Consider the following 21,509-nt stretch of genomic DNA (forward strand, 5'->3'; position numbering starts at 1 on the left):
ACTAAAGTATCCAATTATTAAATCAACTATAAGTCGAATATAATTATGGCTACCTTCTTAAGGATAATTTCCAATATTTACCTACACTAATTTCCACAAAAAAAATTGATTCAACAAAATTTACATTCCACAATCCATACTATACACCAAATTCACATCACTCAAACTCTTACTAACAACAATATGCTAACTTAATAACATAAATTAATAACTAAAAACTAAATCTATTTCATAGCTAACTAGAATGATACCTAGAATCAAATTATACTAAATTAAAATACAACTTAAAACTAATAAATTATTCTTATTATTAAAGTATTTCTAACAAAATATTATAACTTAGGTAATTATCTATCAACCATTACCAATATTTAAACATTACAAATGTAATCATAAATTTAATTAACTTTAAATCTTTATATACATTACCTACTAACCTAACTAAGCTAAACTTTAACTAACACTCCTTACATACTAATCTTAAACATTACTAACCTATCATTACTTTCTTGACAACTAACTCTACCTAACATTAAGTTTACTAATTTAAAAAAACCATAAAATTTATACTAAAAGAAGCTTAAATTTAAATTAATTAAAAACTAAACTTTCTAAATTTTAAACTAAACTTAAAGCACATACTAACCTTATAAAATTATCTTCTAGCACTAGCTAATTAAACCTAACTTTTAACTATCCCCTAAACTACCCTAACAAACCAAACCTTTACACTCTAATCAAAACCTACTACCACCCTAGGCCACTTGGCCCTCTACCCTACCTTCTCTCTAGGCTACACTGGCCAAAGCTGCATGCTGGCCAAGGTTGTGCGTTGTCCCAAGTCAACCCTTGATGTGGACTGGGCATGCCAATTCACATGGTGAAGGCAAAAAGGGAATAAGTCCTTGACAAATCAAATCTCCTTAAATTTAAGACTCCAAACTGTCCTTCCCCACATCACCTGTCTGCACTCAATAGAAAAAATCATGAAGTAGAATGGGGAGTTTGAAAGTTTTAGTTTAAGAAAAACATTTTATGCATCGAATTTGGTGGAGGCAATAAAGGAGTTGGAAAGCTTTTTATTTTAACACCAACATTGCATTGTTTTAAAAACCCATTCCCTTGCCACTCTCCAAGCTAAACCACGTGATCTACTAGCTGTGAAATTTAAATGGGGTACATGAGTTACATCCACATTAAATATACTGACCTTGGTTAAAACTCCTACCTGCTCATAGTATCAAGTTGATGCCTAGACCAAGGAAGGTGAAGCAAAGGCATTAATGTTATAAAGTTCAGTAGCTAGGGTAATAGTTTAATTGGGATATTAGCTATACATTCCCCTTTCTTAATTTCTCCACCTTTTTTTTTAAAATTAAAAACAAGGTATCCACAGAGAATATTCTCTATTTTCAACAAGGGGAAAAATTATTCTTTTTTTTCCATACAAATTCTAGCATCCTGTAGGTGGGTGTTAAGGGAAATTTTCTTGTGTCTACCTTTTGAAAATATATGTGTCTCTTTTTTTTTTTACATACTTTGAACTAATAACTTGTAAGACTTTAGTTTCATCATTTTATCAATTAAACTGTGTGATTACAAACATTACAATGTCATAGTAAGGTAACATCACCACTTTACTTATTCATCATTTCACATATGCATAAAATTGAAATACGAAAACCTCATATGCAAGAGACATGTCTCAATCTTTTTCTTTTCTTTTCTATATAAATCAACCTGGTTCAAGGCTCCATCGAGAAAGAACCAGTAAGAAAACCTGACATCTTTGCCAAATAGATCAAAATTTAAATACAATTTTACATAATGTTACAATTCAAAAGAGATCTCTTCTAGGTTCTTCACAAGAGGTCTTTTCCAATATCTTCAATGCACCAAGGGAACCATGGAGAGACAAGAACCAACACGGGGTAAAACAACATAAAACGATGAACAATTCAAGCATGCATTCCCAACCTGGTTTTGCACAATAGGTTCAACATTGAACCTAAATAGGGGGGAGGTGGATTTTCTCAATAGGAGATGCCAATCACCATACCATAACATAGCCTTTTCAGGGCTAAAATTCAAGAACTTCTATTCTTCTACAAATACCCTTTTGAGGCCAATATAACAAGGGTGTTCATTCCTTCTCTTCTTCAAGAATTCAAATTTTCATACAAGGTATGGGATGACGAGTAGGGGCCCATACACCCTACTCTCTTTCCCTCCTCTCACCATGAGAGGAGACTCTACACTATTGAGGTCCAACTAAGGCCCTTCCCCCATACATGGCCACTTCTTCCCTATCCAAGGGTGAGTGATGCCAAAACAATCCCTATGAAATCTCTTCAAAAACAAAACATCAAGGCAAGCATAAGAATAACATCAAGAATAAGTTAAGATCCCTCCCAAACACCCTCAACACACACACATACAAGCAATAAAAAGATCATCACAATGCCTTATGCATGAATCAAGCATGAACAATAAGAAGAACAAGATCAAAAGAGTGAAGAACCCTACCTTCAATAAAAGTTATGGTAAAATGACAAGTTGAGAAGAGCTTATCCTTCTTTGCCTTCAATCTGCAACTACTCTCTAAAAACTAGAGATTGGGTAACAAAACCAAAACTACTCCAAATTGCCTCTAAGTATGATCTTTAACTCAACTAGACTTCAAGTAACCTCAAGATCAGTAGATCAAGAAATCACATGCATTATGTAATTCACATATAAGAAAAATCATATAAATTAAAACATCCATTTTTCTAATAATCAATTGTTTATCTAATTCTACTCATACTTTTTACTATTAAAATTGCATAATCAAAGTGTTAGTTTTGCATTTATTTACTTCATCATTATACATATTCATAAAGCATTAAATGATGAAATCAAATAACTGAAGTAAAGCATCACACATCGTAAAATAGCATAATAATGTTCAGTGCATCAAATAATGTCCTGTCATATCAATCATGAGCATCAAAATAATAATGTTTCAACTATGCTATGATGAGTCAGGGCAAGGCCTTAGATTTAATCATCATAAATCAAAAAATCGATATAACATAACCTATCCATTAATTTAGATTAAGATACTAGAATAATCATTGTTAGGCATGCATATACCTATCATCATAACATCACCAGATAAAGAATACTACACTATCTAAAGGCACAAAACCTAATCATTGATATACCAAAATTGACACCCTTACTATTAGTTGGAATGCTTCTTTATCTTTGTTAGTGAAATTTTAATGTTTAATTAGTCAAGATAATGTAGTAGTTCTCAAATCACAGCGTATTAAAATATGGGTGCATCAACTACTCTTAATTCCATAAAATATAACTTCAATCCATTCCAATTCTCTTATAAAAAGATTTAACATGGAAAATTCATATTTTATAATTACATATGAGGAGGGTCCTTACACAAATAGGGCCTCCTAGAATTTGGAACAATTTATAATCAGCATAACAACAATAAACAACCAACTTTGAGGGATTCAAAACCTAGTCAAAACATATCAAAATGACTCAAAATCTAAAACATAGGTTCTTTGATATAGATACTAAACACTCTCAAAGTGGTGAGTCATAAAACATTACTAGGTGTGAGATATTCCAATGCAAACAATGCCTCTTGTTGTTGTTTGACACTTGGGCAAAAATGTAGGTTTGGACTTTGCTCAAAATGAAACTTCACAGAATGACTTGTAATAACAATTTATCTTTGTGGGATGAGTGAATATATTGAATGCAAGGTGTTAAAAATAGTAAATACCTCTTAGGCCTCAAAAGGATAGCTAGCTACACATGCATTAAAAATAACTTATAGGGCTTGACTTTTAGAATGGTACTCAAATTGGGAAGGCAATTTTGAGTCCCATTAGTGGCTTCGTCTAGGGATGCATGTCCCTTATAGGCATGGAAAAGATTTATATCTCTACAATTAAGAAGACCACACACTTGATAGCAAAAACTTTTCTTGAACAACTTTATTGAAAGCAAAAAATGACTACACCTAAACTATACAAATGATGGCCCCGAGCCACCGAACTTCAACAAAACTTTTATCTCTATCATAGATTTGATTTTCATCTGTATTTTCATGAGGTAATCTAGAAGCATCACTTCTATTAGTTTTATCAATTAGATGAACACTCTGAATCAACTCACTTGGCAAAACTGAATCTACACCTTCACTTTCATAACAAATATAAAAACTAGATCCATTTTCTACAACTTGCTCATTATGAAAGTACTAATCAGCATGCTCAAACATATCAAACTCAAACTAAAAATTCTCTTCATCAAATGAATCATGCATGCTATCAATCTTGAATATGAAAGTTTCATATTCAACTTGGGGAAAAAGATCACACATACCTTGAAATTTTGTATCCTTATGTATAACCGGATGGTATTCGAATGAGAAATTAGATTTATACTCAAAAATGTCATCAATGTCAATATCTGAAACTAATTCAGAGTCTTCTAATGATTCTTTGAAATCAGCAAATAGATTAGTCATCACAATAGAGTATTCTTCATAGAACTCACTGCAAGGTGCATGCTGATTTTCAATAAAAACTTCATCAAACACCTTGTTATCAACATCATGAGATGTAATCTCATTATCATAATCATTGTCACACCTAGAAGAAGAATAATCTGATCTCTTACAGCAGTAAGACAATGTATCAACATCAAGCTTATCCTCAACTAAATCTGAACATTTCATGTGTTCTTCAAAAAGCAGGTTGACAACTCCATGCAAAGCTCCTTTGTAGACATTACGACAAGTGATTTGTTAATCAACATCAAACTCTTCACCATACAACAGATTAGTGAAAACCTTAAAACCATTTCTAATATTACTATCATGAACACTTTCAACATATGAAGAAGAAAAATTAGAATCATCACACGAAGACACACCATCCACTCCATCAATGAGGCACGTGGAATATAAATCAATGTTACTTTCATTGACTTTTCTAAGATAATTCAAATGGTTTGAAAATCAATCATCATTTATCTTATCAATAGGTGTTGATATATTAATTTTAGAATCACTCGCATGTTGCTGATTACTATTGTACACATCTTCATGACATTCATCTACACAACTAATCAATTTGTCCTTATAAATAATCTCTTTATCTTCATATCATGTAGGCAACTCTTTCTTCACAAATTTCAACCTAAGATGATTTGTATAATTCCAAAATGGAACTTCATTTTCAGATTTATAAAAAGAACTCATACCTTTACATACATAAGAGTACTCACTTCCATCATTGCTTTCTTCTTCCCAGTTTGCATCAAACTCATATGGAGATGAACATATGCTATCACTCTCCTCACTTGGATTTGAGTAATGACTCTGATCATTGTCTTCACATGATGCTTCTTTATAGCATATCAAATCAGAAACTTTTATTTAATCACTTGAAACATAACTTTTAGCTTATTTGTCCTTACAAAATAGAGATGAATACCTTGCAACCTCATGATTAGTTATTTTTTCAACACAAAGCAAATCATCAATAGGAGAAGAAATGACTGAAATTATTTCTTGTATATCTAACTGATCAAGTGAACCCACCTTATCATCCACTGCTGAAATATTACAAACATGTGCACTATGTTCAACAAGAACAAAATTATCTCTCCTTTGAAACAAAGAGATTTCAACTTCAACTTCACATGTTTTATATTCTAATTTTTGAATAAAATTATTTACAATATTAATACTACCTACATGCTGATATGAATTTGAACACTCTACATGACATTGGTTTCTCCTTTGAACCTCATCTTGCTAGCAAACATTTCTAAAGAAGTGACTCTTAGTTAGTCCATACCTTTCATTGTTTTCAATCTCTATTGCTGTCATGAATGCCTGATGCAAAGTTTCGGGCTCTTTATCTCTTAATAGACAACTCATATTTTTATCAAATGTAACAAAATAAACCACTAAACACACTTGATCATCTAGCCTACAACTTTCAAGAATTTGACTTAAAATTCTTGCAAATTTGATATTAAATTTAGGAACTAATTCATCATTCCTGATTTGGATCTTCAAGAACTTCTCAAAAGAATCAGAGATGCTTATTCTTTCCCTGAATTGATTCATGAAGGCTGAAATTAATTCATCCCATGATGAAATAGAACATGCCAGTAGAAAGGATAACCAATCTCTATCATCACCTTCTAAAGTTTGAACAAACAACTTCATATGCACGTCTTCATGAGCAATCTCAAAATCACCAATCAAATCATTGAACATCTGAACATGATGACTGGTTGAATTTTCATGGTTCCCACTAAACTTAGGAAAATACTTTCTAAGATCATATGGCATAGTATTTGGGAAACCATGAATGCCATCGAAGACTAATGACATGTACCTTTTGGCAAAAATAGATCTACAATTTTTATTCATGGGCTGCATACGAGGTGAAAAGAAATTTACCATTTCTAACAAATTTACAACTCATTCACCAAGATTACTTTTAGAATTTATTACTTGCAAAAAATCTAAAACCATTTTCTACCAATTTCAACTCCAAACATACTTCAAAATATAGAAACATTTATTGAATCTATCCTTCAGAAAGTATGTTGAGATGTATCAAACCACTCTCTTTCTTAGTTTTGAAAACACCACTTGATGGGTAAACTTTTATGGAACTTACTTTCATGGAAAAGAAATCTCATGAAAGTGGAAAATACCTTGAGTGTTGATGCCTGCAAACTTCATTTCTTGACACCATTGATCAAAATAAAGTAGAGTTGCCTTCTCCTTGAGGAGAACAAAATGAAATCACTTCTATGATTCATTCTTAATATTTGAAATTCTTACAACAACATATTTGCATACAACACATCAAAACTTATTATTGAAGAACTCGTATATTCTCTCTTCTTGCTTACATCTTCTTACAAAAACTTTTAAATCTACACAACTAAGTTGAAAACTGTTGGAAATATTTATATAGAACCAATTTGCACTGGTACAAAGATCTTTTAGAGAGTCACCACTCACAACTATGGGAAAGATTTTAAGAGATGATTGATAACTTGAAAAATCTAAACTAAATTTTCAAATTGTTAAACTTGCAAATCATCAAATACTTAGAAGAGAGTAAACATTTCTGATCAATTTTGACTCTGACTTTATAGTAACATCTTAAAAACCAAATCCAGATGAATTGATTGAAGATGAAACCCAATAACAATACAATCATCATTCAACTTTCAAACCTAATACTATCCTAAACAAAACATCACTGTGGTGCATGATATTTGAGAAAAAAACTAGAAAACACATTACAAAACTTACTATTGCAACTTTTTTCATGCACTTCTCATGTTGTATTGAATCTCCTTTTTTCAAACTCTCAAGTTTTTTCTACCATTCAGATTCAACACAGTCCCCAGTAGAGTTGCCATCTTGTTGATGACTCAAATGAGAAAAACCATTATGAAAAAATAGGACTAAAATATTCAATTCACACTAGATATTATTTTCCTTTTAACAAGGTTTATTTTCCATCAAATCCCCAGTAGAGTCAATATTTTGTTGGCATTTTGAAACATTATGGTTTCAAATTACCCCAATGAGAAAAGAATAAATCTAGGGGCAACTACTTCCCATTTTCAACATACCCTTCCAGACGCGGCCAACTATAAGGCTGGACCCTTCTTCTAATTTAGGCTCTACAAAATCTAGGCGGGTGGACCTTAGATTCACTTATATGGTACTAGTGCTAAAACATACACATGAATCTAACCAAGAAAATAAAACCCTTAATCTTCTAACACTTATGCAAAGATCCCAAACATAAAATAGTTGATAACATAGCCTAAGAAATTGATAAGCTAAGTGAGGGCATCCTTTTAGCTCTTAAATGGGAAGGGAGATGGATGATTATAATTTTGATTTCAGCAAAACCCCAAATATGCAGCAATAAGAGCAAGTTGATCCCATAGCTGACCAGTGTCTTGTCCATTGGGAAATTCCATGAATTACACACATACATCTAGTATACCAGTGACATATGCCATACATCAAGATATCATATCTATCTTATCTCTTTGTGAATCAGACATTGGTGTTCATAAAGACCTCATTCTTATGAAGTATCCTTCTCAAATAATTAGCAACCCTATCAAATATATCAAGAATTTACTTGGCCCTTTGTTCCAATAGAAAAATATATTAGACATACAACTTTAAGGGGATGCAAGTGGGTCTAAGTTCTTTGTCTCTAAACCTCAAAAAATTGCAGATTATAGAGATAGGAGACATGAATCAAAATGAAATTAAGAGATTTTGATCATTTGTATTCATTCTTGCAAAATATTTTACAATACTAGTTAAGTATCATATTGCAGCTATATGTAATAACGTATGATACTAGTAAAGTATTGCACCATAGTTAAGACAAGTATTTTATGGATTTAGTAAGAAGTATCATACTACTTCTTTGGGTTCTTGGGCTATACATAAAATATATCATTTAAGTGGCTTACTCTTCTTCATCTTTCTTACATTAGTCTTCTTCCTCTTCTTTCTTATACTTAAGATATATTTGATATATATGATGATTCATTTGAGATGGGTTCCATCTCTTTAGGAGTTAAGATAAAAATTCTAGGATTTTCAAGTTGGCAGGATTTCAGACTAATTCTTATTTTAGGAGTTTAAGATTCAAACTTGGCCTAATTTTAGGTTGGCTACTCATGAATTTGTTCATGTTCTATGCATTTGTTAAATGAACTTGTTTGGTTTATTCATTTAGGAATTTGTGTTTGGGATTTTAATTGAACATCGTAATCTTGTTATTATGTTAATGGAATAAACCATGTATGTTTAACTCATGTATCTAGAAATGACCATCTTGTTGGTGATGAAAAATTGGGGATCTTTGGTTGAATAGTTAGTTAAGTCTTTCATTGCAACCTCTTTTATGTTTTTTTTTTCATGCTCTTATGCTTTATCTCTTGGAAAAATTATGTTTGTCTTTGTTTATTGTTGTTTTCCAAAGATCATTAGGTAGGGCATTACATTCTAATAGAATTTTTGCCTCATGGTGAAATATGACTTTATGAATCACAGTCTTTGTATGCTTTAACTATAGAAAAAATGTTGATTCTTGCATGATTATTTTCTAATTATTCATGAATTTCTCCATTTTCTTTTCTTCTTTTGTTTTCTCTTCCTCTTCTTCATGCTTTTGTTATTCTTCTTTCTTTCCTTCTTCTCTTTTCTTCCTTTCTTCTATTCTCTCTTTCTTTTTTTCTTCTTTCTTTTTCTTATCTTCTTCTTTCTTCCTCTTTTCCACTTCTTCATCTTTAGAGCTTGTATAGTCCACCAAATTGTCAACAATGGAAGTGTCGAAGTCATTTGAAGGATCTTCTACAGTATTCCAAGTGATCATTGTGTTATCTATTTGTATAGTATTAGTGCCAATTGTTACCCATGGCATCTTTGATGATTATACTACTTCTTTTACCCCTAAATCTTTTGTTTTTTCTATCGGTGTTATTTCTCTATCCTTAACCTCTCCTTATGTTTTAGTTGTAGGTATTCCTCCCCCTCTAATATTGTTTTCCTTCTCCTATGTTGATGTCTCTATTTTAGATTTTTGTAGGCTAGATGGCTTGAATTATGCCATCATCTTTACTATTGTTGCCTTCATTTCCCTATTAAATTCTTCATAATTTCCTACCATGATCAGTGTGGGTCTTTTCTTGTTCCTAAAGTAAGTTCTAGGACTACTCAATAAACTCTACAAGAGCTCTTCACTAGTAACTTCACAAATCCTTCTTATTTGATTTTATCTTATTTTTTGATCTTCTTTTGCTACTCTCTTATTTCTATTAACAAGTCTTTGGGAATAAGAATTTGTATGTCTTTAAATTTCTTTCTATTTAGTATCATGAGCCTTATTATCACATTCTCTAGCTGAAACTTCTCAAAGTTGCTATATAAATCATATAACTTGTTTAGTTGCACAAAGTTTCCTTAAACTATGATTGTGCTATTTGAAGTCTCTATCCTTGGTTTCCATTATTTTCTTCCTGTAGAAAGAATTTTTTATTCTACCTTTTCCTTTTCTTTTACCTTCTCTATTTCCTTTGCATTTGTATCTTCCTTTTTAGATTCATCTAGTTCTGAATCAACAACTAGTGTTCTTTTTTGAATTCCCCTATATGTAAGAAGTGTCTTCCTTTTCTTTTCTAGTCCACTAGCCATCTATTTGACTCTATTGTGTCTAGGAGGTTCAATTAAACTCCTAGATCTTCTGGTGCTAGAAGGGGTGGTTGATTGAACTTTAATGATATTGAGATGATCTTCTTGTTTTTTCTAAATAGGTGAGATGAATTGGGGTTTTTCATGGATACTACTGCATAAGATGTACTTGGTATTTTCACATATGGTCCTTCCACTATCACTACTTCTATTATACTCCCAATAGATAAAGGTTTAGCAATGATTATTTCTGATTGCCCACTTGACTTCATCTCTGTTTCTATTCCCATGGCTTTTTTAATCTCTTCTCTTCTAATTCTTGATTCCTTATATATAATATCTATCTTTTTGTCAACCTTTTTCTTAACGTCTTTACTATATAGCTCATTGTGAACTTCTTTTACTTTTTCCTCATATGTGCCCCATGTAGGATACTCCTTGCCTCTCTCTAACTCTAGGATGATCTATGCACAACCTTCTATTAATTTTTTGTCATCTCATACCCCATAGGGTAAATTAAATTTACCCTTGGGTCAACTACTTTCATGCAATTCATATCTATTTCAACCATAAAATAGATGTCATCCTTGTACTTGTCACTAGTGATAGATGGATCCTTTATCTCTATTTCATTTTTGCTGGAAAGTTTTTCATCATTCTAGTTATGTCTTCTAATTTTTTTCTACACACTAGTACATTTGAGCTTATTTTTCAACCATTATTGGTCAAAATTCTGACCTGGGTTGGTCAAAATTTGGACCAACCAATTGGTCAAAAAAATTTGCATCAAAATTTTGACCAACATACTAGTTGATCAAAAACCTTCTAGAGCCATGGTGCAAGTTCTATTAGGCAATGCTCAAAATTTCAACCAATGATGGTAGAAGACACCCAGGCATTGGTCAAATTTTTGGCCAATGAATGTAGAAATTTTGACTGATGAAGCTAGAAAAACACCAAGGTGTTGGTCAAAATTTTAACCAATGAAGGTAAAAATTTTGACCAATGAAGGTAGAAATTTTGACTAATGAAGGTAGAAAACACCCAGGTGTTGGTCAAAATTTTGACCAATGAAGGTAGAAATTTTGACCAATGCCTGAGTGTAAATTTTTTTAAAGCATTCTATAAAATAGTCCACATGCCTTTCATATGATATGACATTTTGCATTCATCCTGCACTCTCTCATCCAGCTAATGATGGATTATAGAGAGTGATCTGAAATGATGATGCTAAAAAACACACACAATCAAATCCAAAATGAACTTACATTATAAATGGATTGTGGAAATCCGATATTGTTAATTTTGCATGCATGTCTACCAGGAAAGTCACAACTTAAACATATAAATATATGTTTAAGTTGTGATTTTCCTGGTAGACATGCGTGCAAAATTAACAATATTAGATTTTCACAATCCAATCTGATATTGTTAATTTTGTATGCATGTCTACCAGGACAATCACAACTTAAACATATAAATATATGTTTAAGTTGTGATTGTCCTGGTAGACATGCATGCAAAATTAACAATATCAGATTTCCACAATCCATTTATAATGCAAGTTCATTTTGGATTTGATTGCGTGTGTTTTTTAGCATCATCATTTTAGATCACTCTCCATAATCCATCATCAGCTAGATGAGAGAGTGCAGGATGCATGCAAAATGTCAAATCATATCCAAGGCATATGAACTATTTTATAGAATGCTTGAAAATCATTGACAATAACTAATCAAACTGTCTTAAACACTAACAGTAACTAATATGCTTCTTCATTAATATGCCTGATACAATAAGCAAACCTAGCAACTATACACAGCAAGTTATATGCTAAAAGGAAATCATTTAGGAGATACATAATTTAAATAACCATATGTAAATATTCTACATTTTGTGTCACTTTCCTAAGTCTGATAGTCAAGAATAAGTTCGTCATCCTCCTTGCAATATGTTTCAATGGTCCGCACATCCACAAAAGTTCCAGCAACTTGAATTTGTAGAATATGAATTGCTTGGTAGTGAATGGACATGATTGAAAATATATCATCATATAAAAATACTCCCATGTTGTGACCTAGATGAATAAATTCATTGCAAAAAGTTCATACAGCATTGACTTCCCCATCTATTAACCTTCAAACAATGCCAAAGTAGGTTAGTGTGAATTTTCCTAGACTACAATGAGAAACTTCAATCATGGTTATTGTGATTGAATTAGTCATCTATCACAAGAATGTAAATAAATTTTTAATTCAATTACAACTTATTACTATTACATTAGATGTTATAATCACATTGAGAAGGGTAAGCCAAATGGTGAGGGACACCAACTGCAACATCTATGTTTACTAGATGTTTGAAATACCTAAGAATCATGGTTAGAAAAATCAATGCAGACTATATCAACATTTAAATGGAGATGGAGAATCCTTGCTATTAGTGGAAGATGATATGCAACACCAATATACAAATCATATAAGAACAATGCTTAGTAAGATTGTACAATAAAAAACTCCTAACCCATTTTATTGGCCAAGACTTGAATATGTAATATAATAGTAGAGCATATAATAAATTCTTAAATATAAATTGGAAAAGTGAGCATCCAAAATACTTCAAAATAAAGTAGAATTTCTATTTTTTTCGAATGCTAAATAAGATATTCACTTCAAAAACATGTCAATTTGGATGAATTTTAGACTCATATTAGCTCAATAAGTTTGAAGAATCATTTTAAAGAGAAAAGGGACTATGCCCAAAAGGGATTGATGAATTCAAATATCCAATTTCAACTCCATGTACATTATGTTTAAACATTCAGCACACTAGAAAATAGTGTCTCTATAGAACCCATTAACATATTCAATAGCAAATTGAAAGATAAAACATGTTTCAATACCAACAAGATCAAACAAGTAAATATGATGACACTACATCTACAATGTTGACTTTCTAATGGTTTTCTTTTTTGTTTTGCAAGCAACTTCTTAGTTCTTGAAAACTATAATCAACAATTTTAAATTTTAAAAACATAAGAAGACAGTTCACAACAAAAAATAAAATGAGCATCTCCATATAAGACTCACTCAAAGCTCATTTTAGAAGAGAACATACCAATATCATAAATGTTGCAATACCAAGGCTTTTAATCTGCAATAATTCTACACATGCTTGTGCAACAGATGTTGTTTCCACCATAATAAAGTCAAGCCCTCCACAAGTAGTGGATACAACAACATCATATTTTGCTACAAACCAGAACAGATATTTGTTAATCTGGTATTCCTTTAATGTTTTACAAACAATAATTATTGAACCAAATTTAGACAACATAGAAATAAAAGATCAACAACATTTTTTTTAAATAGACCAAAAATTTTCATCCATTGCAATAGAAATTGAAACATCATATTTATCTACAAACAAACATTTAGTTTGTCAATCTAGAATTCTTGTAGTTGTCAAACAAGAAAGGATTCAAGAGCCAACAATTACATGGAATGAAATGGGGATCTAACAAAATTGATACCATATAAATACTGCAAATAGATCTGTGGCTTGCTGCTAAAGAGGAAATGCACCATCAGACCAAAGAGAGCAGATTCCATGTGGAATCATCCAAGGAGAACTAGGCAAATTCCCTAAAGTATCTAAGTGGATTCAGGAAATGTGCAACAAGGATGCCTCTTTAGGATAGATGGAGGAGGAGCTATGGCACTTGCATACCTTGACACAACATAAAATGCACCACTAAACTACCAATTCAAAGCAAAAAAATCAATACACTTTGCAGCATATGGATAATTAACAAAGTAGTCAACAACTACAAAAACAATTAAATATGAAGACTAGAATTTGGAATTTGACAAGCTAAGCTCAACGAGTGAGAAAAAAGCACCAATCATCATTGCAAATGCTTGTCTTGCAAATACTTGTCTATGCATTGGTTACCTCTCCCATGGAAAGTATTTCAAGAGCCTCTTTATATTGTGACTTTTCAATGAAATGTCAACCTTTTGCATGAAGCATTAGTCCCATCATAATAGCCTTGTTCAAGGAAACACATCCTTTAATTCAATATGGGTCACAAGAAAAGAGTTATACAAGTTTATACAATTAGGATGAAAAACATTAGTAAGGGACATTGATTATGAGCACAAAAAATATATTGTTCACATAAATGATAGTGAAATTAACATTTGTATTTGTGCCAAGTACAATTAATTATGTTATGTATCACCACATGGGTACCATATGCAAAAGAAACATTAAAAGCCATCATAAAATACTACCTTTGATTAGTCTCTGAAACAGATGACATCTTTTCCCCATGTTGATTCTCGAGTTTGATGCAAGGCCAGTGATTCAATGCAAGGCAGATACACACTACTATATCCACAATGCATATAGATACAATAAAATAAATATTAGCATACCTAGATTTATATCAATTTCACAGAGGAAAATAACATGGTAATTGAATCATCTAGTAATTTAGCAAAAGAAAAGTACCAACCTTTTAATTTCACAAAGGGTAAAATTATCCTGTCTAATACTATTTTCTCTTATATGACATCATTTTCTTTCCATCAATTCTCTTTTCTACCATCCACAAAAAAATCTAATAACAAAAACTCAAACATGACTATTTGAACCGATTAACAACAAAGTAATTATAGTAATAACAAGCCAAGCTTTAATTGATACTTGGTTTATGATAAACCACTAAAACTAAAAACAATAACCATATGCAATTATTGTTTCATATCTGAACAAAATCACAAGTTGCAAAATAGAGATAGTTATGCACACTAAAGGCATAATTATCATCAAAGAAAAACTTCCAGACTTAAGGACAATAATCCCAAAAATGACTTTTCAAATTAAAATTAGTGATAAGGGCACCATCAAAATTACAAGCCAATCCTCAATTGGGAAGTGGTTTTATAATAAATAATTGGAAATATAAAAACCGTATTGTTTTCAATAATTGTCTTATATCAAACCAAAACCACAAAATGTTGAAAAGAAAAATTGTTTGATTTCTAAACTTTGAAGGTGTATTTATTATTGAAGTAATATGTTAAAACTTAAGACACATAAATCATTGATAAGTAGAAGATATTTTCCACATCAAGTCAAATACTAATATTGCTATCAAGATTCAATAGTGTAGTTTTTGAGTCAAACTCATTGAACCATGATTCATGCATAGTAGTTCACACAAACTCATTTCTCATGAGAATGAATGGAACACTTAGCACTCATTGCATCTAGGTAGTGCTCACAAAGGTGAAGCACCATGACTTCCTCAAAGGCTCACCCTTTCCAATACTACTCCAGCTCAAGCAAGCTTAACTATGGAGTTTCCTCCATGGTTTAAACCACTCTACTTGCAATCCCATTTGAAAAACCTACTACAAGTATTGTCCCTTATGAACCATTCATTAGAAAGCCTCTTGAGTTCATCAATAGATAAGCCTAAGATATTTTCCATAGCAAATCAAATTGTGATATTGCTATCAGGATTCAACTATACATTTTTTGAGTCAAACTCATTGACCCATGAATATATAATATATGACCCAAGAAAGAGGGTGAAATTTTTAATATAATGGATTATACATCCTTTCCTCCTACTACCAACCCTATTTGACACTTTCCCCAAAGTATGAAGCTAGGAAACTTGCATATAACTTGGAAGAGATTAAGGTTTTAAAAATTAGATATGGCTATGCATGTTCAATTATAAAAAGTTCATTTCATAACACAATTGCACATGCAAGTCTATTCCTTAGGAATCTTTCATGTTCCAAACAACAGAGTTAGGGGTTCTGATGCTCAAATGGAATTGAGATTGTTTTTTTTCGGACGTCTGAATAACAAGACCTAGAAGTATTGATATCAAAATACTATTTGATATTCATGTCACGCATAGAATCCTGAAACTGAAGTCGATGTTAGAGGAAAAACTATTTTTATGTTATTACCATTGGATTATCTTCTTATAAAACAAATTTTGGGAAGACATATTGGACACTATTTGATATTCCTATTAATTATGTCAATTTGTGTTAAGTTTGGGTTAACTTTTGATAAGGGATATTTCAAAGAAAACAAAAACCACTAAGATGATGCATTCTTTATAGAATTGTAAACTAACACAAATGGTAAATAACCCTATTGTCAACCAAAATGATATTGCAGTAGCTATATTTTTCTGACTACAATGACCAATTTATCTTGGTAAGCTTCCTAACAATTTGCAAGCAACTAGTTGCCTATCATATTATGATAGATATTGGTATTCATTTAATTTCAATATGATACAGTATAATCCCTACCTACATACAATACACATCATAATTCAAAAATGGTAGAGGGCCTAAGACAATTGGCATCACATCCAACTTAGGCTTGCATTTTCCTTCTTTCTTTATAACAAGGGCACTAAGCAAATACACTGTCAATGAACATCTTGATAAACCATATTTGCAAGGATTTAAATGACACTAATTTGCATTCATTTCACCAATTAGGAAATTGAAAAAATAAAAATAAATTACATCAAATGAATATACCATCTTACCTTAGTTGGATCAATAATTTCTACAACCATCAAATATTCATAACCATCCATAGTAGCATTGTATCCATAATTGGGATTATCATTGGAAAGGACTTGTAAAAAGATAAGGATAGGGCTATCATTTTACTACCATGAAGACTAGAAAGAACTATTTGCATCCAGTGCAACATCGAATGAAATTGAATAAGATTTTACACCCAGGCACAATGTCAATTTACTTAAATTCAACAAGCTTCATAAGGACTAGAAAGAGTTGTATACATTTAGGTTGATGTCCAATGAAATGTAATAGGACATACCTAGGAAAAAGAGCTTAAATCAATGAGATTCTATTGAATAGATGTGAAATAATTGAGTTTAAATATACTTGATTCTATTCAACAATTTCTCAAGAGTTGCAATAACCTTTTCAACCACAACACTTCCATTTACTCCTACATTCTTTGTAATTAGTTTCACCAAGTAGCTCAAGGCTCATTTAACAATACTTGCACCAACCAACATAAACCTTGAAGAACTAGCAAATTTTAGAGCTAGATGTTACAAACACATTGTAGAGCTAAGTCGTATATGACAAAGCATTATCTACATATCCATTAAGGATTATAAAGCCACTTCCATGCCAACCGTACTTGCTTGTGTAGAAAACACAAAATTAAGCTACTTTCTATTCCTCATTTTTAAGTGTATCTCTAATAGCATCAACCTTTGTAGCAAGCCTCAAAAGAGCACACCCTCTGCCAACAACAATGCCCTCTTCAATAGCTGCCTATCTATAGAAATTAATTAGTGAATTGCTCTAATACAATTAATATAACTTCAATTAATTTTTCATTCTACAAGGGAGGATCAAAGGATAGTAGAAAAAAGAATTAATCCTCTTTACACCATTGGAGAATAGTTGACAAAAGAATTTGTCATTCCATACACAAATGGCTTAATAGTTAATTTTTGCTAGCATAAGAATTGGCATGGGAGTTTTACACATTCATATCAAATGAAAAAGTTATTTACAGAGAAGACTGCCATACCTTTGTAGCATTCAAAGAATCCTCCACTCATAACTTCTTTTCCTTCAACTCTGTCTCTGTTCGTGCTCCTACACGTCAATCATACTTCTTATCATCCATCACCTAACTTGGCTCATGCTTATTTATTATCATAATGATATAGGCACAATAAAGCCTATCTTAATGAATGATATACATTGACAAAATTTATCTATTACTCAGAGAAGTATTTAATAGTGAAACACTACACAAGACTAAACACATTTCAATAACTTCACCTATATAACTGCAACTCCCTCGGATAGTTTAGCAATCCTTTCATTCAATTTTTCTTTCTCATAATCTTGTTCAAAAACCTAGAAATAAAGAAAATATTCAATTGTCAATTACATTCTACAAGCTAGGTTGACAACAGCACAATTCTCTAATGAGTTATTCTTCGCCAATATATTGATATGCTCAAAAAAAGACAGTGTTAACAATGATGAGATACTAGGTGTAGACAAAGGAGAAATAACATAAAGAATAAAACTAAAGTGCTCTAATTACAAATCATAAGACTGATAGTCCATGTTAAGGCCCAAAGAACACACACACACACAGACAAGAAGGCATACCTCAATCATGCTCCTAATTTGATTAACTCTTCTCTCAATAGCCTCCTGAGTCATTCCATCACTAACTATTGTTGTTGAATCTTTTGTCAGCACTATCTTGGTAGCAATTCCAAGAACCTGATTCCCAACAGTGTCAAGGGCCAGCCCCACTTCATCTCTAATGATAGTGCTAGCATTAGAATACATGGTTCAAATTTTTATAGTTGCCTATATTATTGAATAACATATTAGGAGAATGAACTTTGAAATGACATAATCCTAAGCTAACAACTTACTTTTGCACTCAATTTGAACTCATGTTCAAAATATTAAAAAGGCTACTTCATTATGGCCTATGACAAACTAACCAACATAAATAACATTGGATAGAAAACTGCCATGATAAATGATTAAGAGACAAAAATTAAGGGTTTACTTGATAATCATACTACTAAATAATACCTCCAGTCAACATGGCAATGTCATCCAAATACTGACTTTTCCTTCCTCCAAATCCAGGAGCTTTTAAAGCAGCAATCTTTAGTGCACCTCAAAGCCTATTGAAACAAGGGTAGCCAAGGCTTCTTGCTCAATGTCTTTAGCAATTATTAAGATAGGATAACCACCATGAATTGCATCTTCCAATATGTCAATCATATCTCTTGCATTTGTTATTTTCTTATCAACTTATTTTCTTATCAACCAACAAGAGCTGCAGGTTGTAAAGAAAAATAAATTCATTTCTACGTAAAGTTGTCTGATTCCTAATACATGTCCAACCACTCTCTTACAATAGCTAAATGATAAGTGCTCATTTTCAAAATAGGCTAAAAATGGAAAAAATGATTTCAATCCATATATTAGTTACCTTACAATTCTCATACTTTGCTATCATCTTCTCACTATTTGTCACAAAATATGGGGAAATATATCCACAGTCAAATTGCATTCCCTGTATAATGTATAAATTATTTTCTGCACTTTCTCCTTCTTCAAGGGTTACTATACCCTTCCTACCAACTTTACTCAAGGCCTCTGCAATCATATTTCCAACTTCATAATTGTTCCTAGCAATTACTGTGAAAATACAATTAAGGAAAGATCATTACTGACTAGGCATGCAACGATAAAAAAGAACCATTAAAAATAGGAAAAGCATTTTACTTTGGCAAGTTTCAAGAATGGCAAAAAATACAACTATATCCAAGAATATATCTCAAACATGAAAATACATATCTCACATACAACCATTGCAACCACTGATAACAAACAAGATCAAAATTATATCTAAGCCAAATCAAAAGGAATAACTAAGGAATGTTTTCTTCTAGAAATACATAAGATAAAACATATTGGACCACTCAAATAGCTCACTCTAATTTTGATGAAATTTATAACATAATTCAATAAAATTTACAAGAAAATAAACATAGGTTTTAAATTCTAACCTTTTTCATAATATGAAGAATCTCTTCATAAATTAACATAGATGTAAATGATCATAAGTAAATGAAGGCATGTTCTTTTACCTTAATGACTTTCTTGGCCTTTGGCTCCTCGTCAATTTCTTTTGAGCTCTCATCCTCCTCAGAGTTGCTCCCCTCAAATTTTTTTGTCAGTTGCTGCATTTTAGTGACCTAAAAATATGAAACACCATAGTAATTATTAGGATTATGAAACATACAAGAATATATATAGAGAAAAAAACACAAGCTTTAGCTTTCAAATATTTTCCATGTGAGATTAGAAGCTATAAATCCAATGATGAGAAATGTGAAATATGCAGTGAGGCAATTACATGTAAGATAAACTACATAGTAATTAATAGAATAACAAAAGTCCAAATACACAAGAATTTATATACATAGAAGAAAAAGCTTTATCTTGCACATTTAATCCTTATGAACTTATTTTTTGGAGAAGCCAGAGTAGTTATAACTATGTGTGGTTCAAAACAGATAACTAATATTATAAATTTCAAATCAAATTTGAAGGCGATGTGTGTGTCTCATATGATATAAATTTCCATTTTTATGATATTGATTATGTGAGATGAAACTTTGAGAAATATTAGTTCAGTGTTCAAAAAGATTAAAAATTGCAGGCACATGAATGTAGATTTCTAAGTGAATTTGTTACATAGTGTTGTGTGTAAAATATAGAAGATTAAAATTCTAAAGAGTGTTTGTGAAATACAATGCATATGTGTCGGGTGTAAGATAAAAAAATAAAAGAAGTTTCAAAGGAAAAACACAACAATGTTATTATGTCACTGGAATGATTGAATTGAAGGAGGGAATGATCTTAGGTTTTCACAGCCTTTAGCACAGTTAACAACAATATATAGGTCCAATGACATCAGTGGTATCAGTCACAATAATTCTTTCTTTGTTATGTTTTATGAAACAATTTGATAATTCTGCAATCAAGTTTATGGATTATACAGTTCTTTAAATATTCCAATTTCTCTGAAGATATGTTGCATGACTAATTAGCATTATAAAAGATAATGATTTGATAGTGATGTTATGAAAGGATTGAGTTTGGTTTACAAGGATTAAAATATAAGTTTAAAGTAAGTTATATTTTCTTATGATTCAAAGGAAGATTTAATGATGAGATAGAAGACTTATATGAGATGGAAGTTGAGAAGCCATACAATTATATGAGATAGGTGGAATATCACTTGGTTCTAGCATTGCACTTAAAAGAGAATACATGGTATTAGCTTGGATAGATGACTCAAGCCACGGGTTGAAGCATGATTGCAAACTTGAGGTGATACCATTTCACATCATGGGATGATTAATTACTCTCCAAGGAAACTGCCACTTGTGATATATGCAAATAAAGAGGTAGACTAAGAGTGCATCATGCTTGTTATGGCACTTGGGAATGTAGTTTCTCCATGTGATGCATTGGTCTTGGGTCGATCAATCTTGGTTGGGTGTCACTGTTCGGATTTCTCAACAAGAAGTAATGGAACTAGTTAGGATTCATTAGAGTGACCTTGGAATTTATAAGGATGAAAT

At 31.5% G+C, this 21,509-nt stretch overlaps 1 pseudogene; it reads right to left on the minus strand.

Annotated features, from left to right (window-relative positions):
• Window positions 1–929: 929 nt before the first annotated feature.
• Window positions 930–21,265, minus strand: LOC149568055 (ruBisCO large subunit-binding protein subunit beta, chloroplastic-like; annotated as a pseudogene).
• Between the last annotated feature and the right edge of the window lie 244 nt (window positions 21,266–21,509).

The sequence above is a fragment of the Cupressus sempervirens genome, chromosome 3 (assembly GCF_028749045.1).
Source record: "Cupressus sempervirens isolate cs-2001-9-10 chromosome 3, ASM2874904v1, whole genome shotgun sequence".
NCBI lineage: Eukaryota > Viridiplantae > Streptophyta > Pinopsida > Cupressales > Cupressaceae > Cupressus > Cupressus sempervirens.